This window comes from Dipodomys ordii, unplaced genomic scaffold (genome assembly GCF_000151885.1).
Source record: "Dipodomys ordii isolate 6190 unplaced genomic scaffold, Dord_2.0 Scaffold1, whole genome shotgun sequence".
NCBI classification, from domain to species: Eukaryota; Metazoa; Chordata; class Mammalia; order Rodentia; family Heteromyidae; genus Dipodomys; species Dipodomys ordii.
The window spans coordinates 37,342,515-37,366,678 of record NW_012267217.1 but is presented as its reverse complement, the minus strand read 5'-3'; the positions used below and the strand labels follow the sequence as shown (position 1 = coordinate 37,366,678).

Here is a 24,164-nt window from a genome sequence, read left to right as displayed (position 1 = left end):
GTCAGGAAGGGGTAAAACTCTCCAGGACTACTATATCCATTTGCTCTTCTAGGTTTCCGTTGGTGGAGTGGTAACTTCATTTTTAAAAAAATCAAGGTTTCTTTTCATAACAGGCAGTAGGATAGCTAGGCAGATGTGTGTGGGTTTATTCTGGCCCTTGATTAACAGACAGTAATGAAACTGCTTTTACATTTCACCAAATAAATCAGTCAAAACATAGACAAGCGACCTCCTCTTGAGTTGCACAATCAAGACCCAAATTTCAATGCAGTGATCATGCTGGTTTAGGAACGCTTAAATAAAGCCAAGTTTCCATTTCCAAAACCATTCCCAGATGTGGTTAACAGATTACAAGGGCTCTTCCATCTATTATTCTTTGCTCCCCTAGGTAGAAAAATGTGAAATCCAGGTATGGGGAAATTTTTTTGCTCCTTGATCAAAGGAGGTAGTTGACAAAGGCCAGCTGTGATTCTGTGGCAGCACCAAGGACACTCCAAGGGCACCTACCTCAGAACAGTAACAATGCTCTAAGGCTAAGAAAGCCCCTGTCATTCACAGTGTGTAGATGGTCTTGTCAGAGTAGCTTAAGTCTGCTGTAGCTGAAATTGGATGTGGCTTTGAGAACACCTGAAAAAGTTGCAAAGGTGGCTGTGCTTGTGAGTCAATGTGGGTGTTCCCCCTCCCCACTTTCTCATTTCCCCCCCTCATACATGGAGGGCTTTGTGCTGTTAATCCTTTTGGAATGTAGGTCTTATCACCACCTAGAGGAATTCATTACCTTTTCACCTTCTCTGCTTCTCTGGCCCAAGAGGCTAAGGAACAAGAGAGCAATTGTTTGAGAAGCCAAACTCTGAATTCAGGTGTGGGGGCAATGAGTCACTCTGTACCTGATTTTTCCTATAATCAAAAGGAAGGGGAGAAATTAAGAATACTTCCTTCTCCGAGGAAGTGGAAGAAAAAAAGCCTTCAGAAACAGAAGCTAAGGCCCCCTGCCATTAAATCCAGCTATTTTAAAGCCAAGGGTTTAAAAAAATGTACTCTGAGCTGTCTCTACACAAAGCCAGAGCAACTGATCAATACAGTGGGGAAAAAACTGGTTAAGCCAGTTATATGGGATAATGTTTAAAAAAGAGAAAAAAAAATAATGCTTTTCTGTTAATTTCTTCTCATTATACAGGAGCCTCAAAATTAAAACATTTTATATTTTATACAGAGCTCATTTTAGGTCTTCAAGTGTAACCTTTTTCTATCACACACACACACACACACACACACACACACACACAAAATACAAACTCAAAATGCAAACACAGCAAGCACTCTTTTCCTAAACCAAAAAGGCACTGTCATGTCATTAGGCACTTAAGAAAAGCAAGAGATGAGACACAAAAATCCCATCAGCCTCTGGTTCTTTCTTCAAACACTTAAACACAAAAAAATGAATGCTGAAATGGGAAACTACTGAAGCCAGAAAGACAGCCAAATACACTGGAGAAGACATACATACTCAAGATCCATTAAAAGGAACAATTAACTGAGCAATGTTGTACTACATCCATATGATAGAGCTAAAATAGCAAATAGTTTTTCACCATCTCAAAGAACTATGACAGGGGACAAGACATTTCTATAATCCATACTTCTGAATAAAGAGCCCACGCAGAACCACCTATGCTAGAGTCTACAATATCACTATATACATTATTGTTAGCTATACTTTACAACTGTAGTTGTATTGAAATAAAAACTCAATCCATAATAGTGCCTCACTATCTGGGGGGAGGAAAGAATACAAAAATTTTACTGCCCCATCCTTCATAGTTTAAGGCTTTGTAAATCAGCCATCAGTTCTGAGTAGTATATTAGATGAATCCCTTTGGTAAAATTATGCATGTCAGAACTCCAAGAATAATGTAGTATTAACAAACATATATCAGGTGTTGGAGAAAAGTCACTGACAAGGTTATATGTTTGAAAGATTTCAGTCCTTAGCAAAATAAAAGAAGTGCCATTCATTGAATTTTAATTTCTTAGATTTGGACAAATGTCTTGAACTTCTCATGTTTTTACTAAAAATATGTTGCTATAGTCACAGAATGTTCTTTCATACATTCAGTTCATTCATTTAAAAAGCATTTATTCTTCTGCACTTCCAGTAGAAACATACTTGGAGATAGCTTCTTGTTGCTGGTTAGAGTACCTCACAACACAAACATTGACAGAGATGTCTGGCATGCCCTTCCCACAAGCCAAGCTACAGTGGGAAATACACCAGTCTGCCTTCTCCCTCAGCTTTCACACTGATTCCCACCCATGGACTGCATAGTGATGTACAATGTTTTCAAAACACTTTCATTAACATGATTGTGAACCATGCTGTGAGGTTAATGTTTGGTGATAACACCAAACCTGAGAAGATTTGTTTTCAGAAGCTTCCTGGCAGTGACTGAACATATAGTGTGATCTTCATGCATGGTAACTCCTCACACTTGAGAATTGAGATTTCCTTTACCTACTCTGTATTGCTGAAGGCCAAGATCCTCAATATTCAAAACAAAGAAACAATCAAAAAAGAACCACAGACCACCATCAGTTAGAGACTTGTATTAAGAAAGGTGAAATTTTAGACAATCTACTGTAAAAATGGTTATTATCATGGTGAGGTTCACACTGCTGATCTCTGCTTCCTTCCAAAAGCATGGTAAGAACAAAATAAATAAAGAGTATGGGAAGAAATAAAAGTATAAGCCAAGGGACAAAAATAGCTGATCCAAACATTCTACATGCTGAGAAGCACAAAGGGATTATAGCTTGATTCAGAAGAGACAGCTGTGATTCAAGAGTCTGCAGATTAGTATGCAAAGGAGAACACAGCTATGTGGTCCCTTCACAACCCCAAGAAAACTCAGTGTAAGCTCTTCCTCACTCAGAGCAGCCTGCAACACAACTGTTGACCATTACTTCCTACTTTTAGATATTCTCCAGAAAACCTAAACCCAAGAGACTGGAAGACTCCAAATACTGTGGAGGGCAGACTGAGGTATCTTGAAAAGAAGAGACTTCAGAAGGAAGTCTGGACATGAACAGGAGGGCCTCTAGTTCTCCCATTCACAGTTTAGAGCATGGGGAGCTGCTTTTAAGGAGATGTAGACTTAATTACTGGGAAGCTGAAATGGCCATGGTTGAAAGACTGAGAGATGTTAACATTTTGGAGAGTGGAAAGTGGCTTCTAGCAAAATGTCTTTGCTTAAAGGAATATCCTATCCTTTTGTAGATAGGACGGACAGAAAAAGAAGTTCTGAGGACAACTCACACAATCTAGTGGCTACGGTCACTATGGCCACTATTTCCCTGACCCATGCATGGGGAACACAGGGCTTAAGAGTTCCTATCTGTCAATGATTCTTTTTTTTTTTTAATTTTTTATTGTAAAGGTGATGTAAGAGAGGTTGCAGTTACCTAAGTCAGGTATTGAGTACATTTCTTCTAGAACAGTGTCACCTCTTATGATTCTTAATGTGGTCTTTGAATCATGTTTCCTTTACATGGCTCAATTTCCTCCTTTTCAAACGAAATGGCTATTGTCTTAGGGTCCTGATACTCTGAGATGGTAGGTATATGCTGACAGAATGTCAGTAGCCTTTCACATGGTATTGCATGTAAACATGAGCCTCTTATGATTTCTTCAAGTTCTTCTCACAGAATAAGTGATCACATCCATTCTTAGATGTGATGCAATGACACCAGTCTTCCAAAGAGAGGCCACTTTAAACCAATATGCACCCAAAGTATAGGACAGATCCCAATGTAGCTAAATGCACAGATATGTCAATACTGACTCTCCATTTTTCCACACGACAAAGTAAAGGCACTGTTAGAACTAAGGCAAATTCAAACTCAATGTCACACTCATTATTTCTTTTTTTCTCTCCTTAACAAAACTCAGCAGGAAAGATTAAAGGAAACTACATCAACACTCTTCTTTTATAGGGGTCAGCTCTGAAATGACACTGGCTGACATATATTGAACATTCAGGATAGCACTGACCTATTTCACATGAAGTACATACCCCCATTTCACAACTGAGGAAGATTGAGCCTAAAAGAATTTACACAAGAAAGCACCAGTGTCTGAGGCTACGCTTACTATAGAGGTGATGGCCTGTCACTACCCAGTCCCTACTATCCTTGGCCATGTTAGCCAGGCTCTGGCCACTGAAGGAATATTTTCCCCAGTTCATTCTCTGAGGATGTTCCCTGTGGCTTCTTCAAAGAATCAACATAATTGGCCCCTTAGCTGAAAATCTAGGAGGCATTCTGCACAATCAATACTGGCTTTTGCAAGCAGCTGCCTTGCTCAAAGCTAATTGAAAGCCATCTGAACATTTTCAGAACTGAGGCTATAATCATCTTTCTTGTTGGTTACCAGGTCCCAACATGCATCTGCAGTCAATCTCTTCAGTATCATTTTTACATGTTCCCTCATACCAAAGAGAAGATGACAACATTGTTTTGTCATTGTCCTGTAACTCTTCCATCGAAGCTCAGAACTTCAGTATTATAGTTATATAATAGACAGCCTGCTAACATTACCACTTTTAAGCAGTCCTTTTTCAGGGTTTATTACAACTTGTTTTAAACTTCATTTAATTCTAATTTGTTATGCAACTTTATGCTCAGAAACAATGTCCTCTGCTACATCAGCATGCTATATATTAGAAAATAGAGTTGAAGTAGGTTTAAAAAGACTTTGATTTTATTTCTGGTGACTTTTCACTCAGTCTTTTGAGAGGGGCCCTATCTAGGGTGATAATGAAGAAGAGACAACATACAGCTTGACATAAGGCATTCAAGAAAACTACAAGAAATACATTTTGATATCTAATCTGGATTAATGGGTAGCTTTGAGTCATCAATTTCATTGACTATAAAAGAATCCAGTAACAAATCACTGTTTATGTAACTTTGCTAACCAAGCGATCAGTTTACTACATTGCTAGAGCCTATAATGACTCAGAGAATAAACTGGAAAACATGATGGGGTAGATATTTGTGGCTTGACAGTACCCATCCACTCCTTTTTCTTCTAGCCACAGAAACCCTACTTTTATGAGAGTTCCAGTGAAGCTATCTCCAATTTGGGCCCTGGGGTGGATTATCTGATACCTCACCACATCATTCCATGTGTCTCAGTTTTGAGCTCAACATAGACCCAAATGGGCAATAAGACCCATAAGCACCTTTAGGGTTTGAACTTCCTAGGGAAATTGGATTTTTTCTTCCCTGCTGGGTTTGAATGAAGTAGATAATAAGACTCAAGTTGCATTGGTCATCTTGTGACCATGTGGAGCTCAGAAAGAAGTCAACAATAAGTAAATCAAGCCAAGGACAAAGCCCAATCAAGTCCCATTAAAATCTGAAAGCCTTATGTAATGATTTCTGTATTGGCCACCAAGGAAATGCAGTGTTTTGGTAGGGCACATTACTCCAATGACTAAACTCAAGTGCATTATACTAAAAATAAGGAAAGAATAGGTACTGGGTAGGCAATCAGTTGCCTGTACGAAATGGGGACTGCAGATATTCAACATATTTGGCAAAGGAAAAGGAGGAATGACATATTTTTGAGTCTTTAAGTTAAGAAAGCAAGTTAAAACACGTAAGTATTTGATTTGTAAAATCTTTCATCCTTTACTACCCTGGCTTACCTTACAGCAGCTTCATCTGAAGTTTTAACTCAATTAAAAAATAACATATTTGCCGGGCGCTGGTGGCTCACGCCTGTAATCCTAGCTACTCAGGAGGCTGAGATCTGAGGATCGAGGTTCAAAGCCAGCCCAGGCAGGAGAGACCGTGAGACTCCTATCTCCAATAAACCACCAGAAAACCGGAAGTGGCGCTGTAGCTCAAGTGGTAGAACACTCGCCTTGAGCTGAAGAGCTGAGGGACAGCGCCCAAGCCCAGAGTTCAAGCCCCACGACCGACAAAAAAAAAAAAAACATATTTACAATTAAACACATAGGATTTGCAAGCATGTATGTACAATAGCCTAGTTCTGTGTATTCAATTTAAACACTGAATAAAATGTTGCTAGAATGTTTTAAACCCTAATTTTTCTCAAATTATAGAAATAAACCAAACTACATATTTATGGGCCCACTGTCTCCAGGCAAGAATCTTTCTGTTTGAAATAATACCTCAGACTTCTAGTGGTTAGGTTAGAAATGATAACAAATGTAGGAATCTCTGGATTGACATTTAATGCCCAGGAGATAGCTTTTAAAATTGGAGAATAACGGAAGCAGCTGTTTTTAGGATTTTTTTTCAGTAGTCATAAAAACATATCATACATGGGAGAGTAGAGAGAATGTAAAAATGAGATTCTCTCTGAAATTATGTAGTGTGGCATGAGACAAGAAAGACAAACATGAAAATAATGGTTTATTGGGCCAACAGAGGTAAGTGGTAGTGGATGGGAGTTATGTTCTTTCCTTCTTTTCTTTTTCTTTTTTCTCTTTTTTTTTTTCCAGTCAGTTGGCCTGAACTCTGGGCCTGGGCACTGTCCCTCAGCTCTTCAGTTCAAGGCTAGCACTCTACCACTTGAGCCACAGCACCACTTCCGGCTTTTTCTACTTCTGTGGTGCTGAGGACATGCTCAGGACCTCATGCATGCAAGGCAAGCACTCTACCACAGAGCCACCTTCCCAGCCCTATATACATCATCGTCAATCTTCTCCCTTATGTGGGAGGAAAATTTGAGCCTATAAAAAGCTGGACACCTCTCTAGTATTCCACAAGAAATGGATTATAATAATGATTACCTAACTTGTTGAGCATTGCTCTTTCCACCAATGTCCATTCAGGCTTTATAGAATGAGGCAATCAGTCTACCCATGTGTAATTTGTTTGCTTCTACATTTATTGTGAAGTCATTCTAAAATCATATTTTTTAAAGGTAGGAGAAACAGGTTGCCATCCTACTATGCCATGTGCCCAGTGTGATTAATGAGGAAAAATACAGAGTATCATGACTGTCTGAACTAAATCAGGTCCAAGGGTAAGCAGACAGAGATTATCTTGGTACAGAAGGAAGAGGCTGACAGGGTGCCAGAGTTTACAGCTGGTGAGGATTTTATTTTCTGATGGGAGTGAATTCTTCATTATGGCCTGTTTCAACTAACTTCTTACCATCAGTTGAAGTTCCCCTGAAACAATGAGTACTTTTCAGCTATGAACCCCTGACCTTAAATTCACCAAAAAAAAAAAAAAAAGTAAAAAGCTAGGATAATCAACAGATGATGGAAGGCTATATCTTTTGAATGTCTCTTTTCAAAGGAGCAAAAGGTAATATTCAGAGTGCGTTAGTGAGAGTGTACTACAAATAATACAATGAGTTCTTAGGAATATATTTCATCACTTGGCAACTTGCAAATATAAGGAAAGCAGTCTCCCAATCAGCAGTTTCTCTAGGTAGATCTCCTCAGAAATGTAGACCTGGTATTTGGGAGTGAGAAGGAACCCTAGAACTGATCTAATAACTCAAGTTCCTTCACTTTGCAAGGAAGATTTAGAAGAAACTTCATGAGCTCTGCTAAATCAAGTATACTAAAGAACAGTTGCTAAAGTTCTATATTAGCTAAAATATGCTACAAATAAATGCATCCAAAAATGATCACATCAAGTTTCCCTATTATCCAGACTCAGTTGCTTTCATATGGTTTGGCTCACATACTTTCCCTTTCAATTAAATGTGGCCTTATTTTTTCTGTCTTCCTTATTAAGAAAGCAATATATGCTCAGAACAGAAAGATTAAAGGACATAGCAAAAGAACATTTATTAATTCCCACAATCTTATCATCCAGAGAACCACTTTAAAAACTCTTAATTAAAATTCTAGGTAATTCCTCACAATATATTAACAAGAATATATTAAAAATGTGATCGTATTGTACATATCTGTTTTTGTAATATTGAATCACTTAACAATATATGTATTTAATATGTATTTATATGTATTTAATATATGTTGTTGTTTAGACAATTTCCTATTTACCATATTATAAACAATGATATAATGAACATCTTTGTGGCTAACACCTTTTTACATGTTTCCAAATTACATCCTTGGTATAAATTCATAGAAAAATATTTGTGACAAAATAATAAACTTACTTTAAAGAAATGAATAAAAACATACTGTCAAACTGTTCTCTAGAAAGTGAGTCATATGATTTAATTTACTTGAGTTGTATTCAAGTCAAGTGCTCTGAGCAGTTCATCTCTGAATGCAGAGAAATTGTACAAGTCAGACTTGGGTTGGTCAAATGTAATAGATGAGCTTTTATTTATAATTCTGATGAGTTTAACTACTGCCCACCTTAATCAATTAGATGATGTCATACCAGATACTCTGTTTATATATTCCCAGGCAATCATTACCATGGACTCAGTAGTTTCTCATTACCTCCAGTTTTTGTTACTTACAGTCAATCACATTCCAAAAGTATTAAACTGAAAAATTCCAAGAACAGATAATGCCTATGTTTTAAATTGCATGTCACTGTGATTCTGAACAGTGCAATCAAAGCCTGTGCCATCTTGCCCCACTGGCCCAAGATACAAATCATCCCTTTGTCCAGTGTATGTATGCCTACTGTAAATGCTACCTGAATGCTGGTTACCATAAAACAAAAAGAAAGAAAAAAGAAGAGCAGTATATATAGGATTTTGTCGTAATCAAGGTTTTTAGGAGCTTGAAGTATAACCTCACAGATAAAGGAGAGTACTGATACATTGAATTTTGGCCATATCTTTGGAGCTTGATGCCATTTCCTTACTCTGTACTAAGTACTTTTCTTATACACTCACCAGTATTCTTAAATTCTAAGTAGTTAGTTCCTAGCAACAGTATTGGAGTGCCTGTAGTACACTCATCAACTGAAAAATCTTCATCTAAGTTATGCTTTCTATTAGATGCCAGCATCAATTTGTAGCCTGACGTTTCAACAAATGAATAGAAACAACATCTGAAATTTAGGCAAAATCAATAAGTACCTGTAAGACTAGAAAGATAACAGTGAAATGTGTTATCAAACAACACATTTGCTTTAAATTTTTTATTTATTCATTTATATTCCACCTCATTCCAAGAAGGGTTTATAGCAGCTTTTCCTTTAAAACATGTTTTCTAAATTGGACATTTTCACATCACTGAGACTGCCAACTTCTTTCCTAACATAAGGACATTTTTCTATGATAAATACTTGCTATATTTAGAGACTAAATGGCAAGGATATTGTTCTTAATCCAGAAAAGAGAAAAAAGATAAAGCATTATGATCACAAATCCCAGCTAAAGACCCACCAAACAGGGTGGCCCTGAACAGATAATAGCAGTCTCTTAAAAAAAAAAAAAGAGTTCAATTTCTAGGAGTCCTAAAGAGTTACACAAAGCCAGGCCTGTAGGCTATTTAGTCTCCCCAAGGGATGATAAGAGCTCAGCCAGACATCCTGACTTGTGAGAGTGTGATGAGAATTGAAGCTAGACATGAGCAACCCGTGTAGGAAAGGCAGGCCCAGAACCAGAGATGGGGAAAAACTGCTGGCTCTCCTGCGAACCAGGAATCAAGCAGTCTCCTATAAGGTTTATCATCCTCAGTGTCTTCTTCCTCCTTCCTCCATTTCTTCTACCACCACCTATCACATCTTTCTGCAGTGCTTGCTCTAGTCTCCTGTCTCACACTTCGCAGGAAGTTTCTTTCCTTCCTTCTTCCTTCCTTCGTTCCTTCCTTACTTTCCTTCTTTTCCTTTCCTTCCTTCCTTCTCCTCCTTCCCTTCCTTTTTGTTCTCTTGCCCTCTTTTAAGTCTGTGGTCTACTCATTGTCTCTCTACAATTTTGAGGTCCTAGGCTGGCAATAGGGACATGGCGCCATATGCTTTATGACACACTGAAATCTTTCAATGTGTGACAAGTCCATGGTATACGGTGAACAGGTACTTGGAAAATTTATTCTGCTTGATTGAAAAAGAGGGCATTAAGAGCTAGACAAATGGGAGCTAGAATTAAAGGGGAACAATGACACTGAACTTATCTAACGTTTTTGAAATGTTATAGTAAGATTTGCTTATGCTTTAAATGCTTCCAAAGTCCATTATCATTGTGGAACCTGAGTTTTTCTATGATTTCAAGACAAAAAAATTTCCTCATATGAATTATCAGCACATCAAAGCAGCAAGAAGAAAATGCAAGAGTAGTGTTTGCCCAATAGAAAATATCCTTATCAACATTTAGTTCATATCATTGAGCTCTCTCAAACTATGATTTGCTTTGATCCTCATCATTTAGTAAATTGGAACTACATCCCCCATTTCAGAGATGAGAAAAGGGAGGCTTCTACAGGTTATAGCTAGGCCCTGGGTCATTTATAGAGCTTTGTTCGGTGGCTCCTGTTATGGATGGGAGCACTCACGCCCAGTTACACAACCTTGGGAAAGTCATTCAACTTTACCAAGCCTCTGTGTCTACATCCGTGAAACATGGACAAATGTTACAATTCCACCTCACAGGCCTTTGTGATCATTAGTTGGATGAATGCATCAAAGCGGTTAGAGAATTAAGTCACTCTGCCAGTGACACATGTGTGTATGTATGAACATTTAAGAAATGTCAGCAAGACTCCATTCCAAATGTTTTAAGGCTATATGAGGTGTCTTTACCTTTAACAATCACATTACTTCTATAATTCACAATTTTATCAGTAGAGAAATTATCTGATTCTCACAAAATGAAAATACACGATAAGCCTGAATTGTATATGACAACTCAAAAAGGAAATGCAAGGGCAAAAGTACAAGTGTGGTTGCTTAAAGGAACCCCATTTATTTTTGTTTCCAGAAAAACACTGTGTAGGACTGAAGTACTTTCTGTCATTTTCAAGCACAATGAAAGGTTAGGCTAAATGGAAGTAGTATTTGTGCAACCTATGGTGATGTAAGGGAGTGTGTTTCCCATGGCAGGGTCCTGGGCAGGGACAATGCCACACTTCTCTGGAGGAGCACTCCAAGGAGGAGGGGCTGTGCCTCCTGCTGCCCCCACTCCACGTGAGCCTTCTGAGAGAAGCACACAGCAAGAATGCAGCTGACTTCTGCAGTACTGTGGAAAAGAGTACAGGAAGGAAATCCACAGGTAAATATTTCCAGGACACACATTGTTTTGTAGCAGAGTTATCCCATAAAGAAAGCAAAGTTATCACATAAAGAAAGCAAAGTTATCACATAAAGAAAGCAAAGTGTTGAGAATTTTGTGTTGGAGGAGGACAAAGAAGCAGAGACAGATCCATCAAAAAATAAGATTGGCAGAGAAAAAGTGCAGGTGATTTATAAAATAAGTACCAGCCCCAAAGCGATACCAAAGCAGTAAGAGTCATCAAACATTGACTGTCAGGGACCATAGCAAAGAGCCATGTAAGACCAGCAATTGGTGATTTTGCAGACCTTTTGTAGAGAGTGCCTCTATGAGGCTCTTCATCATCTGTAGACCTCAGATGTGACATGGTGGAGTTTACTTCCTAGAAATGATACCCTACTCTGAAGACTCTTGGGAAGCATCATTCAGTGTCCCAAGGTAGTCTGGATAGTTCAAATGTCAAATGTAGTATGAACTTAGAATACCTCTAACAGAGATAATGAAAGGTATCTTCACTCTAAACACCAACGTATTCCCTCATCAAAACAAAATAGCTATGGACTGTCACTTAGCCCAGAATTTCTACAGGCCAAAAACGTAAAAATCAACAATGACATGATTACTCTGCATTGGGACAGAATTTTAAAGTTTAAAAAGAATACTTATAATAAAAGGGATCATCTGTCCTGCATGGATGTTTTGCATGGACTACTAAGACATGTTCTTCCTGTTATTTTTTTCAGTGATAAAGATGGAATCTAGTGTCTTGCTCATGCTCAACAAGCATTCTACTTCTGAGCTATATCCCTAGCCCCATATTATTTTTAATATCTCTTAAGTATTAACTTTGTTACTACAAACATTTTTTAAATCTATAAATACTACCCATAGGATCTAATCTATGACCACTCTACATAAAAAGCAAACAACATGCTGGGCACCGGTGGCTCATGCCTATAATTCTAGCTACTCAGGGAGGCTGAGATCTGGGGATTGCGGTTCAAAGCCAGCCTGGGCAGGAAAAGTCTGAGGGACTTTTATCTCCAATAAGCCACTCAGAAAACTGGAAGTGGCACTGTGGATCAAGTGGTAGAGCACTAGCTTTGAGCTGAAGAGCTGAGGGACAGTGCCCAAGCCCAGAGTTCAAGCCCCATGACCAACCAAAAAAAAAAAAAAAAGCAAACAATATGATTTATACTAAATCTATCCTAAAATACCTATGTCTTTCTGGAATGACTAAATATAATTTATGTTAACTAAGACAGACATAAAAACATTGTGATACCCTGCACAGACCATTAACCATATCTCATTAAGAAGTTTCTGTATTTCCAAATCCTCAAACATTCTAAGGAGGTGCTATGGATGAATAATTACTTTAAAAAGGAAAGTACTAAAAAGATATCCCTTAAGGATCTTAAAAAGTGGCTCCTAAAAGCGTAAGCAGGAAGCTTGCTTATAAGGTTATGAAGAATGGTAGAATAAAAATGACTGTGGCTTATTTTCATAAAGAAGCATGGAAAAAAAAGAAAAAAATAAAGCTAAAATTAATTCCAGCTTGCTGAGTTAAAATGAACTGTTATTTCATTAGGCAAGTGTTTTATTTACTCTTTGCCCTATATACGATAATAACATGTATTGTGGAAAGTCAACAGTTCATATTAGCATTTTTTTAATTTAGGAAAAAGGAAATTGTAAACCCTAAGGGACAGTTTTCTGGTTGACACAGTTCGGCATGCTTGGAGGGTGAAGTATACTTTGTACTCAAGTTTTATTAGATGTTCTATCCTTGAGATACAAAGGTAACACTCTGACCCACAGTCAGCAGGATGTTCACTTTGAGGTTCTTTCTTTCAGCTTTGATGATAAATTTGTGCTGATCTACCCACTTTTAGTCACCTGGTTTTCTATATGACTTGTGGTACACATTGTGGAGGACAGTCTCTGGGCTTTGAAAAACAGGCTTAGAGAAGAACAGAAGTGAAACTAAGAACTACCCTTGGCCTGGGCACTAGGCACTAACCAACTGGGCTGCTGAGAGCAATTCTACAAAGTAGGAACTGATATTATGGCAGGGTAAGAATTCTGCAAACTTACTTACATTAAGAAAAAGTATGACAATGCGTGGATATGTCACAATGAAATCCCCTTTGTACAGCTAATGTTTGCTTAAAAAAAGAAGGCCTAATAAAATGAATCTTTTTATTGGATATGTTAGCTTCTAGGATAAATTAAGCCTCCTGAAAAGTTATAAACATTCTTTCTCTACCAGTAGGTAGAGAAAGAAAAGTTATAAACATTCTTTCTCTACCAGTAGGTTTTCAGATTGTTCCGGGTTTCTCTATCTTAGCATTCACTTTGCTTAGGTCTTTTCTGGCTCTCATCACTACCTATAAATCCTGTATTGATTCTCTGGGTGGCTCCATCACTAGGATATAAAATCCATGTATTGGTTTGCATTTCTTTTATGGCCAGAATGTTGAACATTTGTTCATGTGTCTATTGGCTATTCTTATTTCCTCTCCAGAGAGGTCTCTTTTTAATTCTTTAGCCAACTTATTAATGGGGTGGTTGTTTGAGAATTTATTATTGGGGGGGATTAAGTTTTTGAGCTCTAAATATATTTTTGATTTAAGGCCCTTGTCTGTTGTATAGCTAGTGAAGATCTTCTCCCTATCGGTGCGCTTTCTATTTATCTTGCCAGCTATGTACTTTGCCACGTAGAAACTGTGCAGTTTAATTCGATCCCATTTATCCAGTCTTTCTTTGATTTGTTGTGTTTCTGGATCTTTATTTAGGCAGTTCTTACCTGTGCCAAGGAACCCAAGTGTATCCCCTATCCCTTCCTGTAATATTTTCAGGGTGTCTGCTCTTACATTGAGGTCTTTGATCCATTTGGAGTTGATTCTGGTGCAGGATAATACATAAGGATCTAACTTCAGTTTTCTACACATGTAGAGCCAATTATGCCAGTTCCATTGTGGAAGAGGCCATCTTTCTTATCAAAGATTAGGTGGCCATAGGTCTGTGGAATCATTCCTGGGTCTTCAGTTCTATTCCCTTAGCCCTCAGGCCTGTTCATGTGCCAGTACCAAGCTGGTTTTTTTTTTTTTTTTGTAACTACAGCTTTATAATAGAGTTTGAAAATCAAAGCCACACTGAGATTCCACCTCACCTTAGTTAGAATGGATATTATCAAGAAAACTAGTAATAGTAGATGCTGGCAGAATGTGGTCAAAAGGGAACACTACTACACTGTTGGTGTACACCAACTGGTTCAACAACTCTGGAAAGCAGTATGGAGATTCCTCAAAAGACTAAACATTGAACTCCTCTATGATCCAGCAATCCCACTCCTGGGCATTTATCCAAATGACCACAAACAAGGACACCCTAAAGCTACCAGTAGTACAACTATGCTCACTGCAGCATTATTCACCATAGCTAAGATATGGAATCAACCCAGATGCACCTCAGTAGATGAATGGATCAAAAAAATGTGATATATATACTCAATAGAATGCTATGCAGTAGATGAATGGATCAAGAAAATGTGATATATATACACAATGGAATTCTATGCCTCCATCAGAAGGAATGACATTGCCCCATTTGTTAGGAAATGGAAAAACTTGGAAAAAATTATATTAAGTGAAGTAAGCCAGGCCCAAAGTAACATAGGCTCCATGGTTTCCCTCATTTGTAATAATTAGTATATGTCTAGGCTAGTCCTAGTAGAGGATCACAATAGCTCAATAGCTATGTACATATGACCATATAAAATGATGCTAATTGAAATGAACTCCAAGATTTGGAAACAAGAGGGGTTTTTTTTTTAAATGTACTGTGTGAAGTTATTTCTGTTTTCCTTCTTTTTTCCCCTTTGGTTTATCCTCTGTTGTCACTGTTTTTGATTTTGGTCTTGTATATATGTTTATCTGATTTGGAGATAGGAAGGGGAATAACAAAATGAGACAAAGGACAAAGGGTAAACTAAGGCAACAGTGATACTCACTGTTGGAAATGAACTTTACAACTTGAGGGAGGGGGGTTGGAGAGAGGGAAAATGGGGAAAAACGAGGGAGGGGGCAACAATGTTCCATAACAAATATACTCATTACTTTACTCATGTAACTGTAACCCCTCTGTACAGTATGTTCACAAATAAAATAAAATTAAATTAAAAAAAAAAAGAATGCTATGCCTCCATCAGAAAGAATGACATTGCCCATTTGTCAGGAAATAGAAAGACTTGGAAAAAATCATATTAAGTGAAGTAAGCCAGGCCCAAAGTAACATAGGCTCCATGGTTTCCCTCATTTGTAATAATTAGTATATGTCTAGGCTAGTCCTAGTAGAGGATCACAATAGCTCAATAGCTATATACATATAACCATGTAAAATGATGTTACTCAAAATGAACTCCAAGATATGGGAACAAGAGGTGTTTTTTTTTTTTAAATGTACTGTGTGAAGTTATTTCTGTTTTCCTTCTTTTTTCCCCTTTGGTTTATCCTCTGTTGTCACTGTTTTTGATTTTGGTCTTGTATATATGTTTATCTGATTTGGAGATAGGAAGGGGAATAACAAAATGAGACAAAGGACAAAGGGTAAACTAAGGCAACAGTGATACTCACTGTTGGAAATGAACTTTACAACTTGAGGGAGGGGGGTTGGAGAGAGGGAAAATGGGGAAAAACGAGGGAGGGGGCAACAATGTTCCATAAGTAATATACTTATTACTTTACTTGTATAACTGTAACCCCTCTGTACATCACCCTTACAATAAAATAAAGTAAAATAAACTTCTAAAAAATCCATGTATTAAAAGAACTCAATCCACTATAGCTGGCTACTAATTGCAAAATTGTTCTTATTCAAGATAGAACTGGCCCAGATCTAATCTCTCACACATACATTACAGATGATCAATTTGAATGTATTCATTCATTCATTTATTCATTCACTCATTCAACAAATACTAATGGCATGCCTCTACTATACTAGAAAGTTGGCATAGGACTGGGAAAACAGGCAAACAAAACAGAACTGAGAATCAATAGTACACAGTGGAGATATCTGAATGTCAGGTATTATCCTGCTTAGTCTTTCAGCAGACCACAGTGAAAGGAGAAAAGAGACCTCAGCAAGGAGAAGACAAAGCTACATCTCTCCTCTTTACCATCCCCCAATTCTTTACCAGTGTAGGTTAGCCACACATTCCTCTTAATTGCCTGCCCAAACCCTCTTTAAACTCTCATTTCTGAAAGTTTCTCTAGTCTTATAAACAATGTTATTCCCCCAAATGTTAATGCTTAGGTACCCCTTCGAAAACAGAGGAAATTTCCTTTGAGATTTTTTTTTTCTCAGCAACAAGGAATGCAATTAGGCCTTTACTTGGCACTCTGTCAGTGCTCATAGCCAGGAAATCTCAGTGTTAGAAGAACAAAGCTACCAAGATGCTTTTGCTCTTGATGATGGCTGGCCTAAAGTTCAAGAGTTAAAGCCTGAGCTGTTTTATCCCTTTATTTTAATTTTCCCATGTAAGTGCATTCCAAATACCAATGCTTAGAAGACCCAGGACGCAAAATTCTTTCCATTACAGTTACAATTTATTGCAAATGCTGATCTTTCATAGCATTAACCAGAACACCTGCAAACCTCTGTATAATAGCTGCCAATAGAAGTTTAACATTTCATGGATTAGCACTTAAAATTTGACGAATAATAAATCACTCTTGCAACTAGTGTGAGGCACTGGGTGGATAATGTATTGAGAGATGGCTAAAAAAAATGAACTACAGATTACAACTCTGTACTTTGGAAAATGGAAGCTGTGTGAAATAATAATTGTTATTACCATATTCATTTCTTCAATGGTATGCTTTCTCTAAAAAAAGAAATTTTCTTTTTACAGAAAGAAAACGGGAAAGTTTGGTCAATGTGTGTGTGTGTGTGTGTGTGTGTGTGTGTGTGTGTGCGTGCGTGCAAATCCTTCACAAAGAATTTTGGCACTCTTTGTAGCTTATGAGTATTCCAAGGAGACAATTAAGACACTCACTATTTAGGACAATATTAAAAAGCAACATTTAATTTGTTTGGGGGATTATTCATTGTTTTTTCAGATATATAAACACTTTCATTATTTCTATTCTTGAAACAGTACAAATGATTACTTTCTTGAAGCCTGGAAGAACACATGCTATGTGTTGGATACCCATGTGGTATGAAGAAGGGCTATAGATGTCTGGTGAGGAATGACTGAATTACTCAACTGGGCTTTAAAAGGTTTAAAGGACAATAAAAAATTTAAGATGTCTTAATGATATGAGGCCTCACCTAATTTACAAAAAATGTGTACCTCTCTTTCTTTCCCATGGAATAAAATTCTAGGGCAAGTAAGGCTATTGGTAAAGAGAATGTCAGCATTAAGAAGGTTTAAATTTGGTTAATGCTTGCTTTCTCAAAAGAGCCAACTCAGTAGTTTAAATGTGGCAATAAAGCCAAAATTTATGGAAGCAGCCTAAGTCCAAGAAGCCCAGAGGGACCTACAAAGAACTGTCTAGAAACTAGGGAAGAGTGGGTTCAAGTCCAAAAGAATATGAGAAACTTTGGATCAATCAGGTGGTATTCACATTTATTCATACTTCCGTGTGCTTGGATTTCTTCAATTTTTTATTATCTTTTTAAAGAAGATTGAGTCATTAGCAACTATTGAAACATAAATACCAGTTGTAGGTATTTCATAAGCATCCCAGATTTTCTGAGGATATGTATACAAGGAGGGAGCTGCCAAGAATCATGTCCATACTATATGAGCATATCCCATCAACCGAGGCTGACTGTCAAAAGGTTGCTCATCAACCTAAGGAGGACCAATTAGATTCTCTCCAGGAGCCTCAAACTTGAAGACCTTGAACCTCAGAGGAAATAATCCATTACTTGTCACATTAAGCAATATCTCATTAAAGAAAAGAGATATAAAATCCTATGCTAAAATCCCTTGAGTTTACAGGTCATTGTGCTTCAATTCTAAGTTATCCCACGATCCTTCCAATTAAAGAAAATCTACAAATAACTGCCTTTCGTGTCAAATTAGTCAAACATTTTCTATAGTTTCCAATCAAAAGAACCTGTACATTAAGGACATCATAAAAATTACATGTCAAGAAAAGAGAAGTATGAGAAACAGGATCATCATAATTTCTTACATTTATATGAAATTCAACATTTTAAAGATTCTGGCATATCAGTGACCCCCATAAAGGCAAGAGAAATGTGTATATCATCTACAGAACAGGAATGAGGCAATGGGATAGAAAGATTGACTGGAATACATTGAAAACTTGTATGGAAATGTAAAAATGAAAGATTCCCCCCTGTATAACTAATGTAAGTTAAAAAAAAAGAAAAGCAAAGAAGAGAAACAAAGAAAGAAGAAAATAAAGGACAGTGGAAGCAAGGGATGAAGGAAGGGAGGAAAGGAAGGAAGGAAGCCAGACAAGGTTTTGTCTGTGTGCCACTGAATTAAGTGGCAGAATCAGCTTGGGACACAGAAGCCCACTGATTGTTGGTAAAGGGTCTTTTCCACTATAGACCACAATGCGCATACCACTTTGCCTTTTTAATTACTCTTGCCTGGGGAAAACCTACCTGATGATACTCAATGTTTTTTTTTTTTTACTTTTTCATACAGAATCCCTAAAGTGATTTTATAGGGAATATAAATGAAACCGAAAAAAAAGAATGTGTGTGTGTGTGTGTGTGTGTGTGTGTGTGTGTCTTCTACCTCAAGCCTAACCTAGTAACTTAAAAAAGTTTTAAACAGTAAAACATAAACTAATTCCTTAGTATTGATATTTACCAATAAAAAGAAATTAAGGTTGAGATATGGATACTATCTTTACAGACATGTTAATAATTAGTGTGATCATCTTTGAACTGCATGGTAGTCATCCAAGATATTTTTACCATGTTTTGAACATGCACCCCTAATGTATGTTTCATCTTATTTATAATCTATATACATAGGTTCATGTATCAACACATCATAGAATATAACAAAACCAAGAAAATGGGATGAAAGAATCAACATAATACTTACTAGTTTCGATATCTCAAAGTGAATATATACAGGATGAGTTTCACGATTAATCACTGCAGACAGAAATCCATATATCATCCATATAATTTAGATGTTAGTGACTGCTTCTTGCCAGATGTAACCCAATCAAATGATCAGATATGTGCTTGAGAGTATGTGCAAAGCTTTCACACTCTTGTCTTTACAGTACTAAAATTATCTTCAATTTATGGGATTTCTTTATGGGATACTCTTTTGAAGATTCTGCTCATTTGTGAAGCTTTGTTGAATTCTGAGCCAGTACAAATCACTCAGGCCTATAACCTAGCTACCAAGGACACTGAGTTCTAAAGATCACAGTTAGAAACTAGCCAGTAAAAGATAAGTCCCAGAAACTCTTAAGAGCAAAAAGCCAGAACTGGAGGTGTGGCTCAAATGGTAGTGCTAGCCATGAGGAAAAAAAGGAAAGTGACCGCCCAAGACCTGGGGATCAAGTCCCAGTACTGGCACCAGAAAAATATACCAGGTCCTTTCCCTTCCTTCTCTTAGAGATAAGCAATATGCTAATGACTCATTCTTTCTGTAGTACTTTTTGATTTTTTTATAAGTTTGGCCACATAATGTGTGTATACCTTAGCAACAAAGATTAGTTCTGCCTACATTCATATTTATATATGTAAATGTAATAAGACCTCTATGTATTATTCTCTTTATCTTTTTTCAATATTGTATCTGTAGGATATATTCATTTTGTGTGTATAGCTACAGATATTTTTTCCATTGATTATATAGTATTTCAACATATGATCACACTTTATACCTATCTCTGAATGCACACAAATATGCATTTGTCTAAAATAGGTAGGTAGGTAGACAGACAGAAAGATAGATAGATAGATAGATACATACATACATACGAATATATAAATCCACACACATAACCTGGCCCCTATGCACATGAATAGTTAAAAGTCATTTTTTAAACCGAAGGGAAAGTAATTCTAATGTATCTCTTGGAAATCAGTTTTAGTATTAACTAATTCTTAGGCAGCCATGAAAAAGGTCATTAAATTACAGATTTACCTTTCTGTAAAGTAATTCCTATATATTCACCACACTAGGACATCAATGCATCTTACTCTTCTAAAATTTTCTTTTGAAACCTTCCAATGCATTCTTTGAAACTGATTATCTAACTCTCTTCCCCCTCCTTCATGGACACACAGTTTTTGTACACTACAATCACAATTTTCCTTTTAGTGAGGGCCAATAGTGTGAATACTGAAAGAATAAAGTGTTTTTCCAAATTTTAAAGCAATTTTTAATCAAAAGGCTTCAGGTAAACACTGACCAAGACTGTAACACAAAAATGCTAACGAGCACGACAAATATAAATAGTTAAGAGTTCATTCTAGATCTGGAGCCTCGAGTGCGTTTGTAACTATCAAGACTGTCCTCCACCTGGGATGCAGGAATGGGACACACGTAGATGGCACTACTGTGGCACTAGCAAAATCTGCCCATCAGTTGATCACTGTCCCATTGCTAACAGACAATAACTAGCACCCATTATTGCTAAGTGGAACTTTCCACATAACAACTCACAGACACTACATGCTACATGTACTCATCTGTTTAACCCTGAGACTAACATGGTGCAGTCCATACTAACATTCCTCCCATTTTACAAAAAGAATCCAAAGCACAGAGAGGGCAAGTAACTTAACAAGTCCCACAGCTATGAGGAGTTGAACCATAATTCAACATCATGTTCTCCTGGAACTTTCAGACTGTTTTTTGTTGTTTTGTTTTGTTTTTACCATACTCCCTTCGAAAATGTAAAGTTGTATTTGTTTTGTTATTGACATTGTGATTGCTATTTTGATAACAAGAATAGTTTTTTAAGGGCTAAATATCTGAACCATACAAAGAAAAAACTATGCACATTTGTTTTGATTCATGAGAAATTTGTGAAAATGAGTGCAACCAAGCAACTCTCTAATTCTGGGAAAACTAATTAAGAAATAAATTAAGGGATTCGGTGAGTACCCAAATTAGTCATTAGGGCTCGAAGATGTGGAGTTCTGGTCTAAATCCAGCTTTGGCACTTGATTCCAAAATAAACATAACCAGATAAGTATTGCAGCTCACAATTAAAATGGATTTAGATGGCTTGTGTGTTCACATGGGATAGGCCTCTTCCTAATTGAATTCGGACATCTCTTCAGTTACTATGGCTTTCATTTGCCATCTTCCTTGTTTTTCTGTAACTGCTAGCAATAGGAATATGCAGAGGGAAAAATCATTTCAATCAGTTATGTCTGAAGTACACGCATAAAAAGATAAAAGCAAAGCCTTTGAGCTGTAATTAGAAAATTCCTTAAGTGTGCTCATGTGGCATATGTTTCAACTACTACCAACTGGCAAGACCAGTTACAGAAGGGATGTCTAATGTCACCATTCTGGGGTAAGCAGCCACTAAAAGTAGTGTTCCAACATGTGATTAGAGTAATCTTCTTCAGGCCAAAGCATTCCTGCTTTCTACCTCTAATATGATTAGTGACAGATAGCTGGAGGCATCTCATTCTCCTGACCAAAAAAAAATATGATCAGAATTGTTTGCAACTGGTACATCTTTCCACTAAGTGGTTGCCTTCCAGCAGAATAATCAGAGTTTCTGATTATTTGGTATATGTTCCAAGGACTTGACTATGTCCTTGCCTGTCTTGGAGGGAAGAAGACTGCCAGATTTACATAGTTACTCTTCAGTTGCCTAGCCAAAAAACCATTTAAACTCTATGTGTGTGTGTGTGTGTGTGTGTGTGTGTGTATCTGTGTGTGTCTGTGTACATATATGCATAGAGACACAGGGATAGAGAGAAAAATGGACCAGTTGTTTTCATAATAACTCTCAACAACTCTGAAGTGTTATCATGGTGACTCAGATAGAAGAAAGTTAAATATTCTGTTCCATGCATGGAATACAACCAGTACCCACCAATGTTAATGGCTCATCTAAAAACATTACAGTCATCTTACTACTAAAGTCTTAGGTTTATGGAAAAAGAATCAAGTTTAAACATGAATGGAAATATCTAGGAGGCATTAAGGACTCCTTAATTTTGATGACACCAATTTGGAATTTATGATTATTTGACAGGATCTAGACAAAGATGATCTTTTCACAAGTTATAATCTACACTACAAGGGGAAAAATATCAAAGAACGCATGATTCTGAAATAAAGATTTTTGACAAACCAACTTGAATATCAGTAACTGGTAACAGAATAGTGACAATTTTATTTGATGTAATCTTCCTTTACATATATGAACTTGCGATACCCCAACAATTCTGCTATTAATTACCCAAACTTATCGGAGAGGAGGAAACTGAACCTCAAAGAAGTAAGTAAAGTGTAAAGACCACATAATTATTAGGCAGAAGAGGCTGGTAGCAAAGCCAGGCCAGCTCTGAGGCCTGTGTCCTCCTGTTCTTGCTCTATGCTGAGCCCTGCAACAGGTAAGTCAGACTCCCAGAATCACTGAGGCACCCTCTCCCACAGAAGTCACAAGGGCAAAATGGCTATCACTGTAAGAAAGGAAAAATAGGTAGTCAGGCTCCAGAGCCTGCTACTCTTGGCTACTCTTAAAAAATCACAGGATTATCAAAAAAAAAAAAGCCTGCTTTTTAGAATTCTTTTTATTTGCTTTTTGCAGTACTCCAAAGTATTTTGCATTTTACAAACTGATAGTCAGAAATGTGAATATAGGTGAGAAAGGGGATGTTAGTGAGATAGGAATGGTTCAGGCCCACTTCCCTTATGGACCTCTCAAGAGTGCCTAAGACCACACACTACAAACAAGAACTTTCTTGCTGAGACTCTGGAAGGCAGCTGAGACCACCCAAGGCTGAAGGGGATGAGAGGAACCCTCGGGCATGCTCCAGGAGAAGAAAGCCAAGGCAGCTCATGGAGAAGAGAAGAACAATCTCAACTTACCTGGGAATCCACGAAGATGTTCCTAAAAACAACCTGGGTTCTGAAATGTCCTGGGAAGAAAGGAAATTTGGAAAGTCAGAAAGATCTCTTCAGCAACTACATGATCTATTTCCTGTCACATCCACACAGAAGCATAGGCTCTAGAGCCTGCGAGGAAGAGAAGTGATCCTCACCCACTTAATAGCTACATGACCGGGGGAGGTGGAGTAACATCCCTGTGTCTCTTTTTATTCAACTATAGAATAGGAATAGCAAAAGTGCCTCAGAAAGTTGTTAATATGTATGCAAGGCTTCCAATACACCTCATAAAAAGTGGTTTTTTTTTTATTAACAACACAAAAACTAACATTCATTGCTAGTTTATGGAGTCTCTGACATTGCTTTAGGGAGCTCTCTTTCAGAGGCTAATTCCTTCAATGTCCCCAGGGCCACACTGGTAACACTGGCATTTGGAAGGTATCAGTAAACATGACACAGAGAGGTCAAATAACCTAATTCATGAAACTACAGGGATATAGTGGGACTGAAATTCCAGTGTGTACCTTCAGCCTGGACTAGTATTTACCTATCTGCCTAACTGCTGGCCATCACCACCACCACCATCATCGTCTTCTTTTTCTTTTCCTCTCCCAGAGAAAGATTACAAGGACTCTACAACCTCATAGAACTCACCACTCAGCCAGTAACCATATAGAGAAATACCAAGGTCTTAAATCAAATCAATCACTCACACATGCACTCAACCAACACCTACATTGGTTCTTTTTGCAGGGTGGGGAGGGGGTTCCCGAGTTGGTCTCGAGTTTGAACTCAAGGGAGAACTCTACCACTTGAACTTGGGCCACAGTGCCACTTGTAATTTTCTGGTGATTTATGGAGATAAGCATCTCCAGACTT

General features: G+C 37.5%; 1 protein-coding gene across 1 annotated transcript in view; it reads right to left on the bottom strand.

Annotated features, from left to right (window-relative positions):
- Spats2l (spermatogenesis associated, serine-rich 2-like) overlaps positions 1–23,325 on the bottom strand; it is a 146,130-nt gene extending 122,805 nt beyond the window's left edge. Inside the window, exon 1 of the mRNA XM_013024516.1 lies at positions 23,268–23,325. The gene's annotated coding sequence lies outside the window, so the exon portion shown is untranslated. The remainder of the gene's footprint in view (positions 1–23,267) is intronic.
- Between the last annotated feature and the right edge of the window lie 839 nt (positions 23,326–24,164).